The sequence below is a fragment of the Anguilla anguilla genome, chromosome 1 (assembly GCF_013347855.1).
Source record: "Anguilla anguilla isolate fAngAng1 chromosome 1, fAngAng1.pri, whole genome shotgun sequence".
NCBI lineage: Eukaryota > Metazoa > Chordata > Actinopteri > Anguilliformes > Anguillidae > Anguilla > Anguilla anguilla.
In genome coordinates this window covers 43,543,326-43,570,570 of record NC_049201.1, presented here as the reverse complement: position 1 = coordinate 43,570,570, position 27,245 = coordinate 43,543,326, and the positions used below count along the sequence as shown (strand labels likewise).

Genomic DNA, 27,245 nt, shown 5'->3' with positions numbered 1-27,245 from the left:
TGCCTGCCTGCCTGCCTGCCTGCCTATTGGGTCAAAGCAGCCAATGCTGCGGTTGCCATGCTGCATTCCATAAGGGTGACATCACATCTTGGACCACGCAGATTCGCATCGGAAAGGACGTTCTGCTGAGATGGCACCACAGACACACTCAAGGGAGGGAAGGGATCTGCTTGCAACGAGTCGAACGGTTTTCTTTCTCTTTTTCAAATACCTCCTAGAAATATTTAGCCTCGGTCTTGCGGCGTACAAGATGCCAACCCTGATGAGATTTTTTGTTTTACCCCTCACTCATCTGGCTTATATTTGAATAGTAATGACTAATGTATTGTGTAATGGTGTCCTGGTCCTTTGGATAGAATGACTGTTATTATAAAACGAGACAGGTTTTTACCTTTTAATATTTATATCGAGGTGTGAAACCCTTCCATTATGTTGGGATGTTTATTCATGTCTGTCTGCACATTAAAGGAGGACAATGGACTATATATGCAGGAAGCGGAAACTCAGGGTTGTTCATGAGTGATACACGGCAGGACAGAAATAGGAAATCCTGTGTTTGACAATCATTTGGGGATTGCATTATGCACAAATATATTTTATTAAACACCTAATCTGTTTCTACAACTGTTTAAAGTAGGGTCAGTATTTAGATTACCTGTTTTAAGAGCCACTCTTAAGCAGCTCAATTAAGGGTGTAATCATCACTACTTCTGTGATTTTTTTCTGACCTATAAACAGTTTATGTAAAAATTAGCAAACAATAGTATTGAACCTGCACTTCTGTACAGAATAATGTGGTTGTGTAATAAGAAATGAGTCACATCTCCCCACCCCCAATGTGCAAGGTCATCTGTAAATGTCACAGTCACAGAAGCACTTTTAACCTTTAAACGAATGTTCCACATTTTAAGCATTGGAAATTGATTGCTCATTGATTAGCAGTAATGCCTGTGACCCTCACATTATACCTGCAGGACACATAGGACAGTAAACCAGTGCCTCAGATGGAATTTGAATATTGGAAGCCTCGTCACAGCAACCTTTAACCACTCCTGAATTTGAAGAGAGAGAGGTTGACCAGGCCATCAGCCCACATGTGATTTTTGTGTACTGGAGGGACAGTGATTTGATGTAGTGATCCTTGTTTGCACTGCCACACAGGTATGACGTTAAGGGCATCAGTGTACCTCCCCATTTAGGGGGACACCACTGATTATTTTTTTTTAACCCTGAACCATAAAATGAATGATTAAAGGTTTTCACTCAATCTAACAATCTGTTCTCTAAAATTAATGACATTTATCCACTAAATTGCAAATTGCACCCTCAAATTAATTAACACGCAAATTAAGAACTGACACCCTCATTTCAATAAATAATGCGCACAGATTGGTCAAATCGGATATTCTTGTGACATGATGCGTTTCCTGTCTCGTGTGTCCAGTTTGAATATTAGTGCTTGGCACTGTGGTCTGACCTGTGCTTGGAAGCGAATCCGGGTCATGTCACTGCTGACTGTGGCCAGGAGGGACGCACTGACGACACACGGGTGAACAAGCTGTCTTCCAGGGAGAGAGGTGATCAGTTAGCGTGGTTTCCTCTGATTTATCAAGCACCTGAATGCACCACCTGCTCATTAGGTTTTGTCCTTCAGTGTTTCTACTGCACAGCTGAGGCAGTCAAATAGAGTAAAACAATTGGTTTAAAATATGATGATTGTTAATAATAATAATAATAATAATAATCATAATCATAATGATAATTCTGGAATGGCATTAAGTAATGCTATCATGCTGCTGCATATACTGTAGAGTAAGTGTATTTATTGTTAGGTACTTACAAGCCGCAGTACAGTGAAATCAATCATCTTCACTGTCAGTTTATTATTAAATAGAATTCCTGGTTGCCAGCCAGCAGATGTCAGACAGCTGAGAAGAAAGATGACTCGGATTCAAAGTTGGCTTCCTTCTGTTTGACTTTTTGCCATTCGCTTGGGAACACCTTTGCAGTTCAACCACTCAGAAACATTATTGATTTCTCAATTTTCTAATAACCATGGCTTTTCAGAATGGAATATGATATAGTGAAGAAGATATGAATGAGTAATAAAAGCACACGGCATACCTTATTTGTATTATATATTCTTTATATATTCAAATGGGCTTGGTTCGTCTTCAAGATTGTGGTGTACTTTACAAATCCAGCAAAGCCAATGTGGTGTTGATATTTAGATAGGGAAGTACTACTACCTTAACTGTGTTATATGGGTTTTTATAATGTAATTTATGTACCCACATGGAATCCTTTTTATGGCTGTACTCTCAATGGGGAATTGGGAGTTTATATGCGAGACCTCGCTGTTGACAACATGTTAGTTTTGTATTTGTTGTGTGTTTTCTGTTGTTGCATGTTAACAATTAGAAAAATGATTTAAATGATTTTTCCCTTAAGGTTTTTTTTTTTTTTTTGGTGTACAGTTATTATCTTTGAAGCTACATCTGGGCCGTATTCATTATAGTGCTGTGAAAGAATGACCCCGCGACCCCTCACTCCCTGCTAAGAGGAGGTGATTGGTCAACTGACCCGTAAAATTGTTTTTCTAGTGAGAAGTATAATTCTCCAGTCGGAGTGACACTGAGGGACTGGAGAAAAGCCTACCAATGCTGTTAGCATCATCCTGAACACCCTGGGTGGCCACAAAATGCTCTCAGCTTAAAATGGTGACTGTAGCACAACGATTAAATCGCTCATCAATATTTGGCCCGATGTTTTATGCTGATTCTGTGATCGCTTTGCTCTTGAGAGAGTCAGTAGTTAAAAATTCAGTGTCAAAGAGAAAGATGATGTTGTAAAATATAATCAATCATTTTTTATTAGAAGTGAGGTCACTTTTAGCCAAATGTAAGTAGGGTAGTATGATAGTACAGTTTATTTATTTATTTATTTGGCCTGAATTGATAATCCAAAATATTTATATGCTATGCTTGATAAAGTGCACAAGACATTTGTGTTGACCTTTCCCCCCATTTAATAATATGAATAAATTATGTTTTTATTGGCCATTTGGAGCTTGAGAGGTTAAGAATTTGGTGCGGACGGGCTTATTTACTGGATAAATGTGTACAGTCATTTAAAAAAAACAAAAAAAAAGACCCATCGCTCCCCTGTTACTGGTCTCAAAGGGATGGTCAGAGAAGGCTGTTCTGCTTCTGCCTTTGCCGCATCACTGTGGTTTACGCCACTGGTTTGAAGCAGCTTTGCAGCACACACATGTCCTCCAGTTTGAAAGGAACCAGTGCACTTTCAGTGGGATCCCAAGCCAGAGAGACTTAGCCAAAAAGTGGAGTGGAGAGCATACAGTGATTGCCCACAACGAGGCCTGGGGCTGAACTTCAGAGGAAACAGATCTTTGTTTTATGGCTGCTTTTGGTGCTTTTGCAGCACGGAAAGCTGGGAATGGAGCGAGGTGTCAAGTTCGAAGCTCCGCCGAGCTTGTTTTGACCTCCCACGACACAGGACAGTGCTTGCTATTCCCTTTGGCTTAAGACCAGAGAGGCCCATGGGAATTTTGCGAACGGCGTCCTCTGAAAGCACACTCGGTGCCAGCCAGGCCAGCTACAATGATAAACTATCCTTCAGTTTTCAGTGCTGGAGTCTCCCTACCCGGCCTTCGATATGGCATTCACCATTGGTCACAGTGACTCTATCTGATACAGTGTCTTAATTGACCAGTGTTCTTTATTCCTCAAGAAAGGCCCTTTTGATTGTCATGCTATGTACGGATGCACTGTTACAGCAGGCCTAATGTTTACAATGAACGAGCCCTGTTTAAATAGCGGCATTCAGTTTTTCAGACTGAATTACTTTGGGACGGATTTCATTTGCATTAGCTATTGCATTTCTAGCTTTCTGTGTCAAGAATAGGCCATTCTGTTCTCTGTGGAAGTCTCTGAGTGAGCAAGTGGTGTGTCTCATGACTAGGTGGCTATGATGACAAGCATGTGATTAGGTCCATGGCTCTCTGTTTCACCTTGAATATGCCCAAGGTCTGCAGCTTGGTGCGTGTTGCACGTGTCCCAGAGGAGGCTGCTGTGAGCTCATTCTACTTCAGTGCAAGTCTGTGTTTGCCCTAATGTTAGTCCTTTGAGGTATGCTTTAGCACGTCCACCAATATCTGTAATTTGGCGAAAACATGCAAGGGTGCAAGACTTCTCTCACAGGTTTCTTCTGTCTTTCACAGACTGGAGGTCAGGGTGCAGTGCAAGACAACCGGACGAGCAGGATGAAATGCGTAAGTGCTTTAGCGCCCTTGTTCTTTCTTCTTTTTTCTCTTTCTTTTTCCTGTCTCCAAAGATTACAGGTCCACAGCCTTTGAGGCTAATTCGTCTTGTTGCGGCTGCTTTATTTTTGCAGTGGGGTGACAGACAAACGGGAAAGCCAACAAACAGCTGCTTATGTCTGAGACCTTCTGACATGGCTTCGGGGGACCTTAATTATGCACGCCCTGGTCCGATTTGGGCATTTCCTGTTTAACGGGGGCCTGCTCTGTTCTGTAAGGCTGCAGAGCAGTGACAGAAGTGGCAGCTGTACTTCAGTGCTGTTCTGTGGTACAGGGGAAGATCTGTCTGCTTGTACTAAGCAGTACCTTTGAAAACTGCTAGTAGGCAATGACAAAATCCTGAATATGAAGCAGTTTGTGTGCTGATTATATTGAGAGGGGTATGGTCAGTTACAGTGATAAGGCCTCTGTCAGGTCCTCCCGAATGTTTTGCCCCTCAGCAGACCCCCACAGCAGAACGAAGGCCTTTCCTCAAGGCAAAGACCTTATAATGTGAAGAATGTTAAGAATGGCATTTATGGAGATCATATTTCAACAGATGTTGGATGAATTAATATGTAAATCATGTGGGAAGTAGATGAGACATGTAGTAAAGCAGAGTTGCTTGACCTCTTTTGCAAAATGAAGCATCCCATGAAGAACAACTGTTCCGTTGGTTATCTCTATTTTACAGTGGCATCCGTTTCCCCCCTAACCTGGAGATCTTAGGTTAGCAGCTGTGTACACATCTTCCGGTGGAAGCCAAGACTGTGGGGTGTCACACAACCCTCGGCCATCTAACTTTTCTGTAGGTGTGTGCAACGAATGAACACTTAACATTTGCAGATTTTTATATCAATCCAGACAGAACAGATGTAGACTGAGTTGCATTCAGAAATACATGAACTATTCACTGAAAAAGGAAAAACACATTAGAAGGGAGCTTTTACCATTCTCCCATACAGAATTTTTAAAGATACTTCAGATTCTTCAGTCTGCCTTGTGAAATGCCCATTTCAATTCAAACCACAAAACTTTGATCTGGTTCAAGCCTGGAAACTTAGATGGCCTTTGAAAAACAGTAATTTTGTGGTCAGCTAACCATTTGTTGGTTAATTTCGAGGCATTCTTGGAATCATTGTCAAGGTGAAAGATCCATTTGCAACCATATTTTCGCCTCTTGGTCATACCAAAACAAGGTTTTTGGCCAAAAGGTCTTGGTACAAAAGGTCTTGCAAAGCAATCCCATGACATAAACGATTCAGCACCATATTTCACCATGGGTTTTACACTGTTTTCAACATAAGCATCCTGCTTCCGAGGTCAAAAACTCTGTTTTGTCTTATATGACTAAAACACCCATTTCCGATTGAATTTCCAGTGACCTTTTTTATAATCCTGATGCTTATTTTAGATTTCCCTCAATAGAGGGTTTTTATTCTGGCAACGCTTCCAAAGTGCCTTTTGGCAAGGAGGTGATGCCTGATGGTAGAATAGGAAATGTTGTGTCTCAAAGATATAACTAAATTTGCAGATACAATTTGAAATACTGATGGCCATGAGTGTAGGTATGACCATAACATGCAAATGAGTTGTGTGGTCAACTGAGTAGTATTAGTAAGTGATGACAGAATTGTGTGTTTATTTGGTGTCCTGCATTATCTGTCAGACTGATGTTCAGTTGATCTTCTCACTTCCTCAATTTCATTTAAAAAAAGAGCAGCTTGTCAGTGCAGACAGCATTGGATATGTTTGTTGAATTGACTGTTTCTGATTCCGAACATTATAGCACATCAATTTTGGTTGAACGACTGGAAACAAAGGCAGTTGTGCATGTACAGATGTCCAAATGTGAAAATACAGGAAGAGGCATAGGAAGGTGAATAGCTCTGTTTTATACTGATAAAGGTAGTTTAGTCACACAGGTGCATTTTCGATTGTAAATCATACTTGACTGCCAACGTTCATGAAGTGCATTTTTTTGTTGGAGTGACCTCTAGGTGTCTGCAGGCTCACTGTAAATATTTCAGGAGTTATTGAAAGTCTAGTAAGTGAAGCCTTTTCTCTTTTTTACAGTCAGCTGATCTGTGTGGTCTGTGGCCCCAGTGCTGCCACAGTTAGGCCTGTGGCTTTTCATGCGCGATGGTGCAGGAGGAGTTTTTAAGATGAAATGCATAGCTATCCATTACAAGGCCTCAGTCAACTAGTTGTTTTTCCCCACATCAGTTTGTTTTTAGAGAATAAATGAGATGCTCTTTTGCATTTCTCATCTCTTTCAGCTTGATTGCCTTTTACAGGTTAGGGAATCATTTTCAAGTTTTTAGCACTGTGGCTCAAATGGATGTTTAAAAAAATAAAAAATAAAATTCCCTCTCAAAACATATCCACTCTGAGAAATTAAATGGGCCATAATTAAGTGCAATACACACAATGAAATAAAACAAAATGAGAAGCATATCGCAGCATTATTCTTAATGGTGAACATTTGCCGTGCCTTAATTAAAAACAATGCATGCACTGGAATGCAGTGTACATCTGTGCATTGCTTTTCCTCTGGAGTGCTTTGCTTTTTGTAACAGAATGGTTTGTTTCATGCCACACTGAAAGCATTCATTCCAGGTTTACATCATGGAATATTGAAATTCACTCAGAGCTATACATAAACCACTTGTACTGTATTGTAGTTGGAATGCTTTGCTTTTCTTTGCCAATACTGTGTTAATTATGGCAAAATAAAATGGAATGTGGTTGTCTTACATTTAACCTGTGTTTACCACGCAGTTTATAATTTTGGCAAAACAAAATTATCTTATGTAAGCTAGCTAGTTGATTTTGGACATGTTGTGATATCAAGTAGTAATGACTGTGACTTCAGACTGCATAAATCACTATGTCTGATTGAACATTTACAAAAAAAGGAGCAACAAATTCCCTTCTGGCAGAAATATTGCTGATGGAAAATATGAAAATCATTAGGCAGTATTGTTCGATTGTTACAATCAGCATTAAAAAACCATAGATGCTTTCAATTTCTCTGCACCAGGAATTCTGTGTGGTTGTTTTTGCCACACAAAATTTTGCACTTCATTAAAGTTGTTAAATGCAAGTACAGGCCACTTTATGTCCACTGGCTAGCACAAGGTGATTGTGATTGTTAACTGACTAATTGACAAATCATACTGGGCCTGACAAAAGTTTGTGCTTGCATTAGGTAGACTTGACAGTCGAGACAGTGTAAATCAAAATGCAATAACTGATGGAACAGGCCGGCCAAATCACATTAGTTCATGATGGGACTGGTTACAATCACATAGCAGTTTATAAAAGAAATGTGTGGCAAAGTAATAACACTGATATATTAATGTAAAAGATAAAATAGTGTAGTGACATGGTGACATGAAAAGAGTATGAACATGCCATTCATTTGCGTCTCCTTAAAATGAGATGCCATAGATTTGACATGTAATTTCTAGGATTGAGTTTAGCTCTTATTTTGTAATATGATTGTCTGTGTCTCCACCTTCTTATCCAGTGGACTAATGCAGATCTCAACTACCTTGGGAAATATTTATTTGCATGAGAACTTACAAGCTGTCCTTATCTTATTCACCATCTGGGACCATCTTTCCTATTCTTAAAACAGTGTGATATCTCATGACCTTTTGGGAAGATGTGAATTTGTGACCCCTTTTCCTCTCCGTCGTGGCTTCGGAGTTTAAAAAGTGTTATGTACATCATATGCTACTAAGACCAAGGCAATCTGCGGCACAGAAATTTAATTGGAGACACTTAAATTTGAGATGGAAAATAACAGGTTGAAAGGACTGGTTGCTGGAGTGAAAGGGTGGGGAGAAGTCTGCGACTTGAATTTATTTGCAGGCAAGGAACAGGCTGTTTATTTTTGTGGGCTTGGAGACCACAGACAGGATAATGGTATTTTCGCTGGAAACTAATTGCAAGACATTGGAGTAGATACTGACAGAGCGGCGTGTTTAGGCCGAAGGATGCATTCCACTAATGAAAAGAGGTGGTGTTTAAATCTACAGTAGTGAGTGTGAAGAAATGGTGATTGGCAGTGAAGCAAGGGAATTTATCACTTTAAAAGACCTAGAAATCCCTTACTTTCTCGAAGAAAGCTCTGTTCCCTCCACGTTCAACACCTAAGGGTGTTTTTGTTTCCTGTGACCCAGCCCTTATAGTTTTTTTTTATGCTTGCAGTTCCTCTGCATTATTTATTTCCTTTTTAGATGGCCTCGTACCTCCTGCTTATAATGCCGGATATTTTACAGGATCCATTCATGTTCGGCTTTGTGCTGAAGGGCAGAGCAGCAGTGCATAAGACCGGCAACCTTGGGATTAAAGCGTGCGACCTTCTGGTTACAAGCCCCGTTCTCCACACAGTGTGCTACACTACTGGCTTACATAAGGAAAACGGTAAAGCATTGCTTCAAGTATTTGAAAGCAGCCAATGTGTGGTGCACAACCAAACATATGAACTCAATAGTTATTTATTAATTACTGTGTGTGCTCTAGTTCAGATCCCTGAGAATATTAGTGCACTGAGTTTACTATAACTCATCATCCTCACACAGCAGTTTTTCAGCGTCCGACCAGACAAACTGTGCTCTTCTGTGGCTTATTGCTCAGGCTTTGAAGCGTTTTTTGTCCGAGGGCGTTGCGCGCACATTACACTCTTCGGGGGTAGTGCGCGGTAGCACGTGAGCTCATTAAAAAGAGAGATCCCTTAAAGCAAGCGAGGCTCACCCAGAGGAAGCGCCTCGCGGAGCCCGGGGTTTAGCCCAGGCAGGGGCGAGCCCCGAACACGCCGCGGTCTGGGTATTCGTGTTCTGAAGCTGGTTCATTAGTCTGTGTTTACCTCAGCGAGGGGAAGAGCTTGTCGGCTGCGTCTGCCAGCGCACGTTGCCCAGAGGGGAGGGCAGAGGAGGGAGTGGCCCGCGGGGAACCTTGCGCGTCAGGTCACCGGGTTCCTTCGCCAGGGCGGAGAGAGACGTGCTTGGCGCTGACGCAGATTAATGAGGAGATCGAGCCAGACCGCACACTGAAAGTGCCTCGGCCGTGCCAGACCAGGAAAGGGATGAGAACACTAACCGTTCCCTTTCTTGTTCCTGTTTTTACTTTTTCTTCCTCCCCTTTGTTAAGTGAAGGCTCATTTGCGATTATGTCCGCGCTGTGTGATCTTTTATTTGTTATCAGTTCTGTGCATGCATGTATGTGCAGAACTGTAATATAAAATGGTAACAAATGTTATTGTTTTTTCACAATACACCTTAAGTGCAGTAAATGTATATTGTATATTATATTGTAAGATACAAATAAATTAAATTTAAATGACATTTTGGCTGTGCGGTTAATTTGTGAATGCATCGAAGTTGTCACCTGAAGATCATTTTGTCAGGCTATGCATTGCTATTAACATTTATCTGCAATATTAGCAGTTTAGTCCATTGCCATACTGTAAGTTCCATTGCCAATATTTTCCTGAGAGGGTTTTAGGAGATACTCACTGAAAATGTGATTTCAGTACCTGCTAACGTAACGAGGCTTTCGGGTTCAGTAATGATTTCAGATGTCAATGATGTCATGTCACAATTGAGATTCAGAAACAGGAACGTCTGTGTTGAAAATTGAATGGAGCTGAAGGCATCTATGTCATATGCGTGTCCTTATATGACACTCCCTTAGATGGGTGTTCCTGATTAAAAATACAAATCCAAAATATTTTTTGAAGCTGTTGTCAAACCAACGAGTGCATAAATATTCAGTGTAATTCCAGTACATTTTAAATTGCGACAGGACACATTAATATATTAATGGTGTGCAATACATTTTGGCACAGAATGACATCTCAAGTGATTTATTGTTTATTTCCCCCATATTTTCAGCTGTACACAATAATTTATTTCACATGGTAGACTGTCACTCAGTTCTAAATATGTAGGCTAACTGTCCTATATGATTAGGCAAGGCTTCACACTGTGTACATTAGTATGTTTAAATCTTTGTGTCATTTATTCATGCTGTGTTTATTTTGTATTTATATGTGCTTGCATTTATTCATAGGTGCTTTGTCTGCTTTCATACAGTGCAATTTGCATTGTATCAACTATACGTCAAGTTTTCTGTCTGTTATTTAAAGAATATTGTGTTGTGAGTGTTTTATAAATTCTGTTATGAATTAAAATGACTCATTCATAGGTTACAGACTATATGCCTATATAGATAAATTCAGTGTTTGATGCGGTGAGGCAATGAGGACGTTTTCTACTGGAGGTATGTGTTGTATTATCTTATATTGAGCAGACTGTATGCAGAACATTACTGATGTACTGCATTCTACCTGGATGTATAGACATGTACGTGGTGCTGGGTACATTCTTTCTTCAGACATGGTTTGGTAAGCCAGTTATTTGGGGTCCATGCACCAAGGGTATGTTGGACCCCTATTCTTTTTGCTAGGATCCTCCTTCTTCTCTTTCTCCCTTCTTCATTTTTCATTGTATTTTCTGCTATTTAGAATTTTGTGAAACACAAACTTTTTCATACTTCTACGACAGTGATCGCTCAATTCTCACCAAATTTGGCATGAGTGTCATACAGAATGTCTGTGTGTTAAATTGTGAAGAAAGTTTTGATACATCAAAAAATGGCTACAGGGCTGTAATTTGAAAAAATCAGCACAAAATGACTGACCACGCTCGAAACCTGCATATATATATATATATATATATATATATACACACACACACCCACACACACACACAAAACTGCAGTGTGCAGTTCCTGAGTCTTCATATATACATTAGCTATGTTTTCTTTAAGTGTGGTGGCTTTGCAACTTGTTTCAATTTGTCTTTATTTCTTGAATAAACAACAAATTGGGCTTTTTCAGGTAAAAAAGGTCTGCCACCCCTTGATTATATCAATAGAATAATATTGACATTTCTGTATTCATTAGGCAATGAGATTTCATAAAATACTTCCATGTAGGGGTGACATAGCTCAGGAGGTAAGACCAATTGTCTGGCAGTCGGAAGGTTGCCGTTTCAAACCCCGCCCTGGGCATGTCGAAGTGTCCTTGAGCAAGACACCTAACCCCCCAACTGCTCTGGCGAATGAGAGGCATCGATTGTAAAGCGCTTTGGATAAAAGCGCTATATAAATGCAGTCCATTTACCATTACCATGTAAAGAGGAATACCTTTTTAAAAGGCATTAAATTCTTTCCCTGCAGCTAATTGCAACCTGGTTAACTGGGAAGCAGTTTCATTTCCATGGAAAGCACGCATCATATGCTGTAACTGCACAAATTATTGCAAAAACTATAAGATGACTTTATTTCACTTTGTGTACAAGTAAACTTTTGTAAACATGAAGAGATGCACCATCCATAAGAGCTATATCAAACAAATTTCTCCCATCAGGACTGCTCTGTTGGGCAGAAATTCATATTATGGTCCTGATTTTAAACCTGTCAGTGCTGTATTAAATAAATACATTATCCATAGCATCACAGTTCTCTATCTTAAGCCAACCGGTGTAAGAGAATTATTCTCAATCACCATTGCTGTAATTTGCTCTTAATGTAGCCTAGAACTACAATGCATGCACAAAGACTTTAATGTGCAAGACTGTCTAACTTCGGGTTGCTGACTAATGTTGGGATTAATTTTTTTTTCAATTCAACTTTATTGCCCATTTAGTTGTTATACCAATTCCCCGGGTGTGTCACAGTCCTGGTCGATGCGCTACCCTTCTGTTGGTCTGGGGAGGGTGTAGACTACCACATGCCTCCTCCGATACATCTGGAGTCCCCAGCCGCTTCTTTTCACCTGACAGAGAGGAGTTTCACTGGGAGAGCGTAACATGCATGGAGGTTCACGCTATCTCCACCAGATCCTGGTGAACAGGCGCCCCGACCAACCAGTAGGATTCGCTAATGCAATAATCAGGACTCATACCCTCACTGGCTTCCCACCCGCGAACACTGCCAATTGTGTTTGTAGGAACGTCTGACCAAGCCGGAAGTACCGCTGCATGAGATTGAACTCTCTGCAGTGGTAGGCGAGTGCTTATACCTCTACACTACCCAGACGGCCCTGATGTATAGTGCATTTTACAGAGAAACAGTTACAAAGAAGATTTACAGTGAAAATACAAAAGAAATTTGGGCAAAAAACCAGGCCTGCACCTCCCAAAAAAGTGAGCAATTGAGGTAAAAACCTTCCTAGTGAGAAGAAAAATACTGAAATGGTGGCTAGAGAAAAATTCCCACTGGGAATAAATCTCAAGAGGAACCTGGCTATGGGGGGAGCCCTTGTTCTGCGGGCCAGCCCAGAGTAATCGTTAAGATAGAATGAATGGTAACAGAAATGCAATGAGGGATCTGGTTTGGGTAGGTTACGGTCAGAGGTGGTCTATTGGTAAAATAGGTTGTTCAAGCAGAGAGATGTATAGTAATGTGCAATTTCAGAGGGGCGTGTCGATGCATTTAAGCCTCCAGTTTGTGTCATTGATCCAGGAGAGGGACGATATTAATATTATATTGACTTACACCGTAACTAATCAATATTATCCATAGCTGCAATTTTTAACCAATACTGTAGTTCAGATGGGAGAGGGTCTGGGCTGGTGAGGGAGTACTGACCAAATGATGTGACACAAATAATATTAATACTCTGTGGGACTGGGCATACATCATTGTGTGAACTGAGTCCCCTTCTGCAGAATAAAGAACACTTAGGAACTGATTGTTTACTGTTCCTGGCTCACATCTTTTTCTCCTTTTTTGGAATCTTGCACAAATAATCAGCAAAGCTCATACTACTCCCGGTCAGAAAACTCCAACGAACTGGGCATAACTGTTATAATAAAGGCTCAAACTCAAAGGTTCTCTTAAAAATGTTCTTTAGTGTATGACGTCGCACTGAAAAGATGACAGTTTTGAACTTGCGGGGGTTTTGAATTACAATATGAACAGTCACTGAGTCTATTATCAGTTGACATTGGCATATGTCATCAAATTCTCTCGTGCTCATGGGAGTGTTGTGTTTTTCAGTTTTTCCACCACGGTGTCACAGCATATGTTCTTCACATGACTGCTCTGACACTGATGTAATCATGTAACACTACCTAGCACAAAGAATACATCCTGTGTGCTGGCTAGACGGACGCCATGGAGTTTAGACAGTCACGTGTTCCCTGAGAGTGCAGAGAGAAATTCCTCATGTATTCCCAGAGCACATTTCAAAACTAATTAAAACCCACAATGGGAAAGCAAAAAGAAATGATGATTTATCACATTTCGTGTCTGAAATGCTTGTGTGATTCGCTGAGAACGTCAAATGGTCGTCGGGGATTGAAAATCAAAACAACAGGGCTGTTTGTGGCGTGTTAGTTCCGCAATCTGCTGGGAAGGCGCACTGCTTTGAGGAAGAAATTCAGGAACAACGAAAGCTCAACGATGATTTGAATCGCTCTGGCGAGGGAGTCAGTTTATTGACTCCATGTCGTTGAGCCCTGTGTACATCAGTATCGTGTGCCTGTGTGAAAGTGCTTTTGGAGGAAGTGAGAAATGGGCAACCACAGAGCGCTCACGTGCTACTTAGCAACACATCATAGAACGCTCTGTTCTGTTGTTGCTCGGCTTGGTGTGAGACGGTGGGAGGAGCGTGACTCATCACTGATAAGAACTGCCCCATGTTGGCGGGAGACATTACAGCTCAGCTCATTTGATTTTTTCTTTTGTCATTTATGAATAATAAGAGTTGCATGCTGTGCGTCTTTGAAACCGAAATTGAGAGAAAAGAAATAATTCTCTCAGATGAAGGCCTCAGCCATCTATTTAACCCCCTGTGACTTTGAACAACATTCATGGACCACAGTCACCGTATTTAGTGCTCTTTTTTTCTCCACATTGAGGTGTGGAAATCTGTGTTCTGCTGGTAAAAGCAAAGCTGTCGCTTTAAAAAATAAATTTCTAACCAGACTCTCCACATGCATTCTTACATATCCATTCCAACAGTTGAAATGATATTTCCTGAAGCCTTTCGAGTAATTTTGTACTGTGTCTTGCTCGGGAGTACAATGGTATTTGGGATTTGGATTGAGATTTGATACAATGTTTAACCGGCCCAGGTGCAGTTCACTGTTTTAATATTAAACCCATTTGCTGTGCTCCTGGAAAATATTTCACATAAATGAGCTGATGTTTCCCAAGTAGCTGCTTAACAGTAAAAGAAACGTGTATCTAATCTTTCTGGATGGTTGTTTTCCTTTTTCAGTTGATACATGTCTCACACACCTTGGGTGTACTGCCAATGAGGTGAAAATGTGAGAACTGCGATACTCTTGAAACTGATACACTGTACATTGCCTGCTATCAGTCACCAGGCTCTTTCAGCTCGTGGCTGTGTCTGGTCTGTCTGCTGGCAGTGTGGAGGCAGTGTCAGGTACCTGCTGTGAGGGGCAGTATGGAGGCAGTGTCAGGTACCTGCTGTGAGGGGCAGTGTCAGGTACCTGCTGTGAGAGGCAGTGTCAGGTACCTGCTGTGAGAGGCAGTGTCAGGTACCTGCTGTGAGGGGCAGTATGGAGGCAGTGTCAGGTACCTGCTGTGAGGGGCAGTATGGAGGCAGTGTCAGGTACCTGCTGTGAGAGGCAGTATGGAGGCAGTGTCAGGTACCTGCTGTGAGGGGCAGTATGGAGGCAGTGTCAGGTACCTGCTGTGAGGGGCAGTATGGAGGCAGTGTCAGGTACCTGCTGTGAGAGCAGTATGGAGGCAGTGTCAGGTACCTGCTGTGTGAGGCAGTGTCAGGTACCTGCTGTGAGGGGCAGTATGGAGGCAGTGTCAGGTACCTGCTGTGAGAGCAGTATGGAGGCAGTGTCAGGTACCTGCTGTGTGAGGCAGTGTCAGGTACCTGCTGTGAGAGGCAGTATGGAGGCAGTGTTAGGTACCTGCTGTGAGAGGCAGTGTCAGGTACCTGCTGTGAGGGGCAGTATGGAGGCAGTGTCAGGTACCTGCTGTGTGAGGCAGTGTCAGGTACCTGCTGTGAGAGGCAGTGTCAGGTACCTGCTGTGAGAGGCAGTGTCAGGTACCTGCTGTGAGGGGCAGTATGGAGGCAGTGTCAGGTACCTGCTGTGAGGGGCAGTATGGAGGCAGTTTTAGGTACCTGCTGTGAGATGCAGTGTGGAGGCAGTGTCAGGTACCTGCTGTGAGAGGCAGTGTCAGGTACCTGCTGTGAGAGGCAGTGTCAGGTACCTGCTGTGAGGGGCAGTATGGAGGCAGTGTCAGGTACCTGCTGTGAGGGGCAGTATGGAGGCAGTTTTAGGTACCTGCTGTGAGATGCAGTGTGGAGGCAGTGTCAGGTACCTGCTGTGAGGGGCAGTATGGAGGCAGTGTCAGGTACCTGCTGTGAGGGGCAGTATGGAGGCAGTTTTAGGTACCTGCTGTGAGAGGCAGTATGGAGGCAGTGTCAGGTACCTGCTGTGAGATGCAGTATGGAGGCAGTGTCAGGTACCTGCTGTGAGGGGCAGTATGGAGGCAGTGTCAGGTACCTGCTGTGAGGGGCAGTATGGAGGCAGTGTCAGGTACCTGCTGTGAGAGGCAGTGTCAGGTACCTGCTGTGAGGGGCAGTATGGAGGCAGTGTCAGGTACCTGCTGTGAGGGGCAGTATGGAGGCAGTGTTAGGTACCTGCTGTGAGGGGCAGTATGGAGGCAGTGTCAGGTACCTGCTGTGAGGGGCAGTATGGAGGCAGTGTCAGGTACCTGCTGTGAGGGGCAGTATGGAGGCAGTGTTAGGTACCTGCTGTGAGGGGCAGTATGGAGGCAGTGTCAGGTACCTGCTGTGAGGGGCAGTATGGAGGCAGTGTCAGGTACCTGCTGTGAGGGGCAGTATGGAGGCAGTGTCAGGTACCTGCTGTGAGGGGCAGTATGGAGGCAGTGTCAGGTACCTGCTGTGAGGGGCAGTATGGAGGCAGTGTCAGGTACCTGCTGTGAGAGCAGTATGGAGGCAGTGTCAGGTACCTGCTGTGTGAGGCAGTGTCAGGTACCTGCTGTGAGAGGCAGTATGGAGGCAGTGTTAGGTACCTGCTGTGAGAGGCAGTGTCAGGTACCTGCTGTGAGGGGCAGTATGGAGGCAGTGTCAGGTACCTGCTGTGTGAGGCAGTGTCAGGTACCTGCTGTGAGAGGCAGTGTCAGGTACCTGCTGTGAGAGGCAGTGTCAGGTACCTGCTGTGAGGGGCAGTATGGAGGCAGTGTCAGGTACCTGCTGTGAGGGGCAGTATGGAGGCAGTTTTAGGTACCTGCTGTGAGATGCAGTGTGGAGGCAGTGTCAGGTACCTGCTGTGAGAGGCAGTGTCAGGTACCTGCTGTGAGAGGCAGTGTCAGGTACCTGCTGTGAGGGGCAGTATGGAGGCAGTGTCAGGTACCTGCTGTGAGGGGCAGTATGGAGGCAGTTTTAGGTACCTGCTGTGAGATGCAGTGTGGAGGCAGTGTCAGGTACCTGCTGTGAGGGGCAGTATGGAGGCAGTGTCAGGTACCTGCTGTGAGGGGCAGTATGGAGGCAGTTTTAGGTACCTGCTGTGAGAGGCAGTATGGAGGCAGTGTCAGGTACCTGCTGTGAGATGCAGTATGGAGGCAGTGTCAGGTACCTGCTGTGAGGGGCAGTATGGAGGCAGTGTCAGGTACCTGCTGTGAGGGGCAGTATGGAGGCAGTGTCAGGTACCTGCTGTGAGAGGCAGTGTCAGGTACCTGCTGTGAGGGGCAGTATGGAGGCAGTGTCAGGTACCTGCTGTGAGGGGCAGTATGGAGGCAGTGTTAGGTACCTGCTGTGAGGGGCAGTATGGAGGCAGTGTCAGGTACCTGCTGTGAGGGGCAGTATGGAGGCAGTGTCAGGTACCTGCTGTGAGGGGCAGTATGGAGGCAGTGTTAGGTACCTGCTGTGAGGGGCAGTATGGAGGCAGTGTCAGGTACCTGCTGTGAGGGGCAGTATGAAGGCAGTGTCAGGTACCTGCTGTGAGGGGCAGTATGGAGGCAGTGTCAGGTACCTGCTGTGAGGGGCAGTATGGAGGCAGTGTCAGGTACCTGCTGTGAGGGGCAGTATGGAGGCAGTGTCAGGTACCTGCTGTGAGAGCAGTATGGAGGCAGTGTCAGGTACCTGCTGTGTGAGGCAGTGTCAGGTACCTGCTGTGAGAGGCAGTATGGAGGCAGTGTTAGGTACCTGCTGTGAGAGGCAGTGTCAGGTACCTGCTGTGAGGGGCAGTATGGAGGCAGTGTCAGGTACCTGCTGTGTGAGGCAGTGTCAGGTACCTGCTGTGAGAGGCAGTATGGAGGCAGGGCACGGAGCGCTGTTAGCTGGTCACGTGAGGGGCGCCTCCTGGTTCCTTAAGACCGTTTGATTAGGCGATGGGGTTCGCTCAACCGCTAGCGCTATCTTCTGTCCACAGACTTGCTTTCATTAGCAGATTTGGCGCGGGGGGCCCTTTGCCACACTCTCTTCCTGTTCCTCTTCGGCAGCCCCAGGCGCCCACGAGCAGCTCTTCCCTTTCAGGAAGTCTGTCTCGGGAGATCGATGCGAGCCGAGACGCCTCTGCCGGATTCAGAATGAGCCTGTGCTCCATTTTCTCACGCTCAGTCGTGCCATAAAGAAGCACATGCCGGGGCTCACGCAAGTGGGCTTGTCCACATCTGAGGCCGAGTTAAGATTCATTTACTGAGAGTAATGTAGTCCTCCTATCTGCAAGAAATCTTTGTGACTGGTATGCAGTTTCTCAGTTGTTTGCTTTTCCATTGTTTCCTGGTCTTTGCTTATTTTGCTGCTGTGTGCAGTGTGAGGCTTGGTGAGCAGAGTGCTGGAGGGGCAGGTGTCCCCATAAGATCTGGAACACAGTGATCTTAGTGCAGGATCATATGACAAGGACGCACACACATGCGGGCATGTACAAATGAATGTGCATGAACGCCAACGTACACTCGCTCACATGCGTCTACACACATGCACACACAGGCAGGCACACACAGAAATACTGTCTCTCACATGCACACACACACACACACACACACACACACACACACACACACACACACTTTTTTGTGCAGTGACAGTCCATCATGGGCATTGGAGACTGGAACAGGAGATGGTGGGCGGAGACAGGTATTTTGGTTACCCTTAAAAGACAGCAGCCATAAGGTTCAAAGCTTGTTTTGGGTTTGTTTTTGAGGAGGGAAGGAGAAGGGTGGCATGTGATGCAAGTTTTGCAGCACGCCACATCACTCCAGCCACCTCAGACAACCCTGAAAACCCACCCCTTTCCAAACTTTCCACTCTTTTTACCAAAGGTGCCAACAAGCGCAGAAACCAGCTAGCCTCAAAACTAAAGCCTGGTGTGTGGGCACACACTGTCCGGGGTATTGTTACACAGCTGCGCTCTTTCCCCCTATCGGGTTGCCGCCCCTTCCTGCTTTTCAAATAAAATAAAATCCAAATGTATTTTTAGTGTGCATTTTGCAAGGAAAACCCCAGACTAACTGCCAAAAAACAAGTCAAAGGTGACAGTGGCAAGAAATATCTCCTTAGAAGGCAAGTAGGAACCAACATTAGGAGGAACTAGACTGAAGAGGGGGAGTCCATCCTTCTCTGGACTTAGGGTGTGGGTTCACAGGGACCAATATGGTCAAGTCAAATTTCAGTCTGATATGTTCACGACCCGTATCGTCACTGCATCTGAAATGTGGTTATCCCAGGGGCTGGGTGGCAGGCTAAAAGAAGGTTTTAATGTGATATATTATTTTTGGAACTTTAAAACTCAAATTTCCCCAACATTCCATCAATAATAACAGTATTAAAACCTGGGAGTTTCATTATGTAAGCATTTTGGGGTCTGGAACACTTAATGATTGCTTTTCTTGAATGGTTTAACATTCTCATTTTTGCTATTTGGCTCAAGTTCTAACTGTCCAAATTGTGAAAGACAGGAAGGTTAATATTTTGTGGGACACAATAAATCCTATAACTGATACATGCAAAATTATTGGTCAGTAGTTGAAGCAATTTCTGAAAATTTCCTTTTCAGTCTCTACGTTAACGATGACATGTGCCTTAAAGTTCGGGCAGCAAATGACTTTGAAAACTTATTATGTCATTTTCATAACAACTGTACACATTATCAGTACATGTGTGTACATGATCTGTACACACAGATTGCTTAGGATCATTGATAGTGATCAAGCAACATAGGTGGTGATTCAGAAAATGCGTAACTTTTAAAGCTATAATTAAATCTATACAGGGACTATTGTCATTCAGTGAGGGCATGGTAAAGTTTGTCAGTGCTGCTACAGTCTCACTGAACCTTCTGTTGAAGAATTAATGTTAAATGTCAGCATTTATCGGTTAGTGATATTTGCTTATGCTAGCTACAGGTTTCCTTCATCATACGGCCTCATAGGACTACAATCGGTAAAGGCTAATAGGAAGCTTGCACTCAGCGATGTAGGTTTTATCTTCACGGCAGTGAAGTAAAAAAATAAAAATAAAACAGTTAATAAACAATGCTTTCTGTGAAAGATGCACTGTTCAGCTGACATGCACACAATGCTGTGCATTATAAAGCTCCAGTGCATGCTAATCCTCTGCAGCGCATCAAAGTTCTGTACTCCATCAACATTCACCCTTAAATTTGACTTGCAACTCTTGGCTTTTCTGGGCAAATGCAGGTTGGTGAGTTAAGTAGCGGTGAATGCTAAAACTGTTTGCGAAGGCAACGAAAGCAAAACTTTCATTTATTTGAAAGTCAAAGTTAGAGACAAACGTTGACTGAATCCATGACAAAAGGCCTAGTCAAAGTGGGAACAGGTGAACGAACAGGTGCAAAGAAAAGCAGCATTGAGGAGTAGTGCTAGAACTGTCTGCTGGTGTGCAGACCTTTGCTATCATCTCAAGGTACAGCTACACTGCCCGGATAGAGGGCCGGCTCAATTAGGCTGGCTAGTTGCGCCCTAATGAGGAATTAGTTTTCCGCTAGTGCTAATTCTGAGGCTAATTATCTAATTGTTCTTATCAATCCGAGATTATTTCGCAGGGGAGTGTGTGTGGGTTTGGTCCCTGGTGAGGCGCAGCTGACGGGTAATTAGCGGCATGGTTCCATCATAAGGAGAGGAGATGCGGAGCTGCCTGGGACCTGTTTGCATTGAGGTCACATGGGGGGTGGCCTCGTGACCTCAATGCAAACAAGAAGATGGCGCAAGGAGGACTGATAAATTAAAGAGATGCAGTTCTGTGTCGGGGAGGGATGCCAAATGACAACCTACTTTGTTCAAACAGAGCTTTATAGTTGTTTACGATTCTCATTAAGTACTATGAATGTACAGTATTACTGTTCAGTGATAAAAATAATACTGTACTTTGTTTTTTTGGCATATTTATGTTCTTCTTATCTTTCTGTTCTATTATCTGTTCAGTTTTAGGCAGGGGAAATATTTCAGATTGATGAATCTCAGCATTCAAACCAGGTGATGTTAAGCTACTTGCCATCTCTGCCAAATGTTCATGTCTCCATATTAACCAGTTCACATTTACCTGTTCTCTCCTATATTTACATTGTTGTCGTTTCCAGGAATAGACTCTTGATTGATAGAGACACAAATTAGCATGTGTAATCACACTGAATCATAATAAAGAAACACTTCCGTTTTATGGCCAATTGCTCATGTGGTGTTTGTCACATCAAATTACTCACTTCTGTGTGTTTGGTTTTGAAATGGTCCTTCAGTTTTTTCTTCTACTTTCCTGTTCTTCACTGAATAAGGTAGGATGGATACAGACAAAAACACTCATTGGAGCAAAGGCACTCATAAACACACTATTGCATGAAAAAACAAACACACTCAAAGATAGACATTCATTATGTCCATTTGAAACACACCATACTGATGGGCTCTGGGAGAAAAGGTGCATTATTAATCGAGGGTAGAAATAGTGGATACCATGCCGCGTATGATGCAACACACAGCAAGCCGTAAAATGGCTGTGCGGGAGAAGAAGCTCAATCAGGCTGCGTTTGATTAGGCGCAGGAGACCCGAGATCCAAATTCTATCAACTCACAATTCACTGCTGGCCCAAGCTCGCCCCCTGCTTTCCCACTGTCCAAACAAACCCACTGATGCGGAATCACAGATTGTCTAGATACTAACCAGATGGCCAGCTCCATAATCTTCACATTGAATACTCTGCCTCTGCCACTATCAAAGTTCAGTTGTATACTCATGAATACTCATGAAAGAGGCGTGGTTGAAGTCAATTTTGATAAAATAGTTTAACAGCGGTCAGCACTGGAAGCTTTTCATAAACCAGAACCTCCTGGAATAAAAAAAAAAGTAGAGGGCATTCAATAGATGAGGAGTTGATCATCTGGGTTGTCTGTAGAACATCTGTACTAAAATGTACTATGAAAAAAATATTACATACATTAATGCTGGGAAGTGAGGGTTTCTCACGCCCACTGAGAATATGATGAGTCCTATGTGACCCTTCCCAGCATGCAAGTCTTTCAAGGTAACCTTCCTCCTGGACTGCACAACTTGGGGCACTTCATTAGTTTTATATTTGAGGTTTTCCCAGCTGTGGAAACTGGGAACAAAATTACTTGAACGCCTGTCCATCAGACTAAAATGGCTCGCTGTATAAACAAACAAGACCTAATTCTCAGCCAGACCAGACTTTTCATTTCTAAAGCTGATGGCTGGTATATGTTCTTTTAGTTTTGTCATCAAGCCTAAAATGTGCTCTTGTTCTTTTTCAGAAGGTCCTCCCTTTCCTGCTTTTGGAGCAGCTGACCTGTGATGACAGCAAGGTCAAGGGTCAACACTGATTGACTGCCCTCCAGGAAGCCTCTTTGACATTGAGGTGGGTTTCACTCTGCCTGGTTCAACACACCCCTGTGAAATTTCTTTGCTGAACCATGTTCAGAGTTGCCAGAATGATCCTTGTACACCTGGGGTCTTCAGCTCTCAAAACAAAACCGCAAACGAAGCAAAATACGCTCACAGTGGTGCCTGTTGACTGATAGATTTTCTTTCCTTAAGCTGATTGCTGAAAGGCACTTCTTTATGATGTCTCACTGCGTGTCAATAACAGTGCATGTTTGTGCTTGTGCCTGCGTGTGTGTGATTATGTCCGTTGGTTTCAATGTATCTCAGGGGAACTGGCCAGTCAAATTGATCAGTAGTGTGGCATAATAACTGAACTCCCATCCAGGTGGTTGGGTTGTTTCCCAGGTGTTGTATTCTGAAGGAGCTTATTGAGCCAAAATGTACTTCAGGGAGACTGCAGCTGCATAAATGGATAATGTGCATCCATGTAAACTATGGAAGTCTTCTTGGATAAGGTACTCAGATAAGCAAACTAGAGACACACTAGGAAAGGGAATCACATTTATGAGATTTGCTTTCAGTTCAGTAAAACCTTGAGAATGCACGCATATTGTTTAATAGAAAGTGTAGTAATCAGATATGCCATATGTCAGTTTTAACCTTTGATGTTCTTTGACATGGCATGCATTCAAAGCCTTCAGGACCTCTATGCTAAAGAAATAAAATGACACTACTGCATAATCAAAATCTTTTTAAATTAAATGTTCCACTGAGTATGCGAAACCCGAGACGAGCTTTCAGTTGACAGTTTCTTTTCATTTGTGATTAAGAGGAGTTCAGTAAAGGTTAATTGTACAGTGATTAAATACATGCCCACTAGTGTTCTATTTCATCTGAATTTTTAGTCAATTACCACAGATGTAAGTCACAATTAAAGGGAAAAAAAAACACTCAAAACATATGTAGTAATTGAGAACAGAAATGAGACTAAAACTTTCATGTTGAAAATAGATTAAATGCAAATTGGATTTTAATGAATCTTATGTTTTCCTCTCTATAGATTTTTGCTGTGAATGAATATTTGAGTAGTGTTTCAAAAACAACATTTTATGTTTTTTTTCTTAACAAATGTTTAGTTCTCATACTGTTCAGTCTCTCATAACTCAACAAATAATAAAGGTGGTTTTAAACCTCATGACAGTGACTCCCAAACTCAGTCCTCAGGGACCACTGTTTATGTTGGTTGAATCATCTCAGTCTTTAATTTGACCTGTTCAAAATTTTTTGTCACTACTTTTTATGTAATTGTTTGCAGTGTTTTATTCATCATGGCATGCATTGCTGTTTCTGACATGCTGTAACTTAGAGGGCAAATAATCCCTCTAAACCTGAAAAACACCTAATTAAGAAAAATTAACAGCTTGTTAAAGTTCTGATATTGCAATTGTGGTTGTAAAGAAAACCAGCAAACACAGTTGGGTATATAGAGGGTTTACAATTCTATAGTGCATGTTATTGTCATCTAATTTACAGGATTTCACCATTTTTAAGTGGTGCCACTATATAAGATTGCTGGTCACACTATAAACTGAAATTTAGATTTTCTTAATCGGAGAATCTGGAGCTGTGTTGCTTATCCTGCTTGCTGTTCAGCTTGGCTTCCATGTCTCTGGACTGGCTGCTCTCTGGCCAGAGGATCCGTTAGAGAACCCTGATGACACCTACAGCCTTCACCATGCACTCCACTACACCAGCACTGCAACAGCAGCAGCAGCAACATTGCACTACCAATTCCTCATGACAGAAGTCAGTTAGAATTTTTTTTTCAGGTGCTAAATAGCTTTATTTTTACTCGCTTTTAACAGCAAAGGGGAGCGATGACTCGCCGTGTTTGCAGGGTTATGTCTGTCACGGAGTAGCTGCATGGGATTTTTGCACGCTGTGCAGTCAAGAGCTTTAGTATGTTTTATTGGTAATTGGGCATCCTTTCAATGTGACACACAATGCAGTCTTTGGCGGATGCATTAGCGAGCAAACTGAATTGTCACATTGGCAAGACTAAGAGATGGAGTCATTGTGGAGGTGGAGATGCATTCTCCTTGCCTGGATGCTTTGAGTCATATCTGATGGTGTATATGGGTAGAGGAATTCAGAGAAAACCGCGTGGCTTTTGCTATTGTAGTGTGCGAAGCCACGCTACATTAACAAAGCCGACAGTATGAAACCGGAATGCATACTTATGGACACCATAAACAGAACTGCTACATTTGTATTGCTATTTACTGCATGTATTATAATAAATAATAATAAAAAACATTTGTCACTCAGATGTATAGAGATTCATACTATGTAACACAAGAAAGACCCCCTTGGAAATAGAGGCAGTAATTTAAGGTTTCTCATTGCTACTCTATTCTGCCTCTTTCACACATGCTCTTCTCTCTCTGCCTCCCTCGCCCTCCCTTTCTCTCTCTCCCTCCCTCTCTCTAACACACCCAGTCTAGCAGACAGGCAGGCACATGCATTCTGTCTGGAGCGCTATTCTCGCTCGCGCTGAGCGACTGGCACTTCCAGACACAAGAGCCTGAACCTTATTGGCTGGCTCCTGCGCACAGCTGTGCTGACCCAGTAAACTTTCTTCTGAACCTGGATTCCAGGGGGCTGATTTGCTCTCGTCGCGTCACGTGACCGGCCCCCTCTGCGCATCACCCCTCCCACTCACCACCCCCACCCCCCGCCCCCCCCCCCCTCCTTTTCCTCCTCTTCCCTTTTGAAGATGCAGCTATCCAAAAAAGCCTCGCGTCGCGATCGCGTTCATCTTTGCACGCTCCCACTTCCTCTGCCGAAAGCCCTCTCCCTTTTTCGACCTGCAGGAAAGGGGGCCGGAAGGAATTGCGCGCTCGCAAATAATCAGCCAAAGCCGTACTTCTGTTATTATTTCGGCAGAATATGAAGTCACAGGAAATTCCACCCCGAGTGCACCGCCGCGGCAAAGAATCAGAATTCCGCCGCCGCCGCCACCGTCGCGGCACTTTCTCTTTTAATTTTTTTTAACCCTTCGCTGGAGATCGGCTCCGCCGGGGGGAAAGGGCTCTTCTCGCCTCGTCGGCATCACCTCTTCACGCCGCGCCACGCCGAGCCGCGCCGAGCCGCGGTGGGCCGCGCCACACCTGGGGGAGAGCGTGCGCTGGTCCGGCCAGACCGGATTGACGGGAGACGCCGATCGGCTCGGCCGTGACGTTCCGTGGGAAGTTTGGTTTTTATTTACAGCGTTTGTGGCACTTGGACAGTTCCAGTCTCCCACACGTCGCCTGATTTACCCTCCCCTTGCATCCTAGCACTTTCCCATGGCCTCACCCCACAGCTGGGAACGCTGGAAACTCCGCAGCTCTCCCTGTGGGCTGTGCATCGACACTGCCAGAGTGTCCTTAGTGTGTTTTCGGAGATGCGGGGTAGTGGGGGGGGGGGGGGGGCGTTTGGATGAAGACAACCTCCGAGAATCAGTCTCCGACTGGTGCTGCTGTGTCATCCCCGTTTCTCCGTCTCTCTCATCTCTCTCTCTCTCTCTTAGGCTCTCTTGTTTACTCGTTCACAACTTCTTCCTTTTCTAAGACACACAGGCCGGGAACAGCATGCCTGTGTCTTCGCCAATTTCCAGGACATGAGAATGAAGTGAATGCTTCTCTTGCTTGGAATTGTTACGGACAACGCATATGACTCAATGTGAAATCTTGCAGAAGGGACATAATAGAACAAAGAGATTTAGTCTCCCGTGTAACACGTACAGAGGCATATTACAGGCTCACACCATGTATCTTTTGCATTTCAATTGACCTGTTTGGACTGCTATTAGTGTTTCCTTTAATATTGGGCAAACTCCATGTCTTGAATTGTCACATCTACTTGAGTTAAGTTTTCTTTTGCTTTCCAAGTCCAACAGTGAAGGTTCATGAAATGTTTTGACTGTGCATCACAGCGGACCTCCTCTGACAGGTATTTTTTGTTTTGTTTTCGCAAAAACCGCACAATAAGACTTTTTCCAGACGCACATGTACTGCAGTCAGGGGTTGTCTGTGCTGTCAGTTGAGATCTAATCTGCGAGGGTTTGAGTTTTGTAGGCTGAGCAATAACAGTGAAGCCTGACTGATAGAATCTGGTAAATGAAGCTTGCGCTTCCCTCCGCTGGAGTTCGGACCTGCAGGTCTTTGACAGTTGAAGACACTGATAACAAGTGTTAGGCCTCAAACAGCCTGCTCTGTGTGCCTCAACAGAGTAAACAGAGCAGTGTGTCTTTACTGTGTCAGCCAGGAGACAGGAACGGAAGCTCTGGCACTGACACTCAGTTCTATTACAACAGTGTCTCCTTTTGCCGGTGTTGCAAAAACAATATAATCAAGCCAGTAAGTTATATTAGCCAGTGGAGTTGTGTAATGCTGTTATGCAAACTGAAAACAAATGGTTTAGGCGTTCTGCTTTTATATTCTGTTATTTGCAGTCAGAGTAGCAAATGACAAAGAACTTCCTGAACATGACTCAAGTATCCTCAAGTGATTGCAGACTATGTCCTGTCTTGTATGCTTTCAGCTTTCAATTAAAGGTGAACACCAAAAATAGACAAAAGCCAGAGGGCATTCTTCTGAAACGTCAAAGAATTTTTGTGAACTTGTTCACCTGAAGTAGTGTGGGTGATCTGCCTGGATTTCACTGCTGTTTTAATTATACCACCTCCGACCCCCACCCCCCCCAAGTAAGAACTTGGATTACAAAAAGTCCAATAAAAATCAACCAGCCAGACAATCTGTGCTATGTGGTATGAACGCAAAAGATTTTATGTGAAATTATATGTGACTCCCGTGGTGCACTGAGATATGCTAATGCCAAGCTCCACTCACTGTGTTGAACTCTTCAAACCTTGCTGTCATTATACAAAGACTGTCACAGTGTTCTATCTAAGCACTGAGTGTGAATGTGAAGCAATATAACGTTGCTTTGGTGACTGCTCTCTAAAAGTACTTCACTAAATTTATGCCAGCCAAATATTTT

At 43.6% G+C, this 27,245-nt stretch overlaps 1 long non-coding RNA gene across 2 annotated transcripts in view; it reads left to right on the top strand.

Annotated features, from left to right (window-relative positions):
* Positions 1-27,245, top strand: part of LOC118208656 — a 105,810-nt gene that overhangs the window by 63,536 nt on the left and 15,029 nt on the right. For both annotated transcript variants that reach the window (XR_004761612.1, XR_004761610.1), the window contains 2 exons: positions 4,241-4,291; positions 22,133-22,236. This is a non-coding gene — a long non-coding RNA (uncharacterized LOC118208656). The remainder of the gene's footprint in view (positions 1-4,240; positions 4,292-22,132; positions 22,237-27,245) is intronic.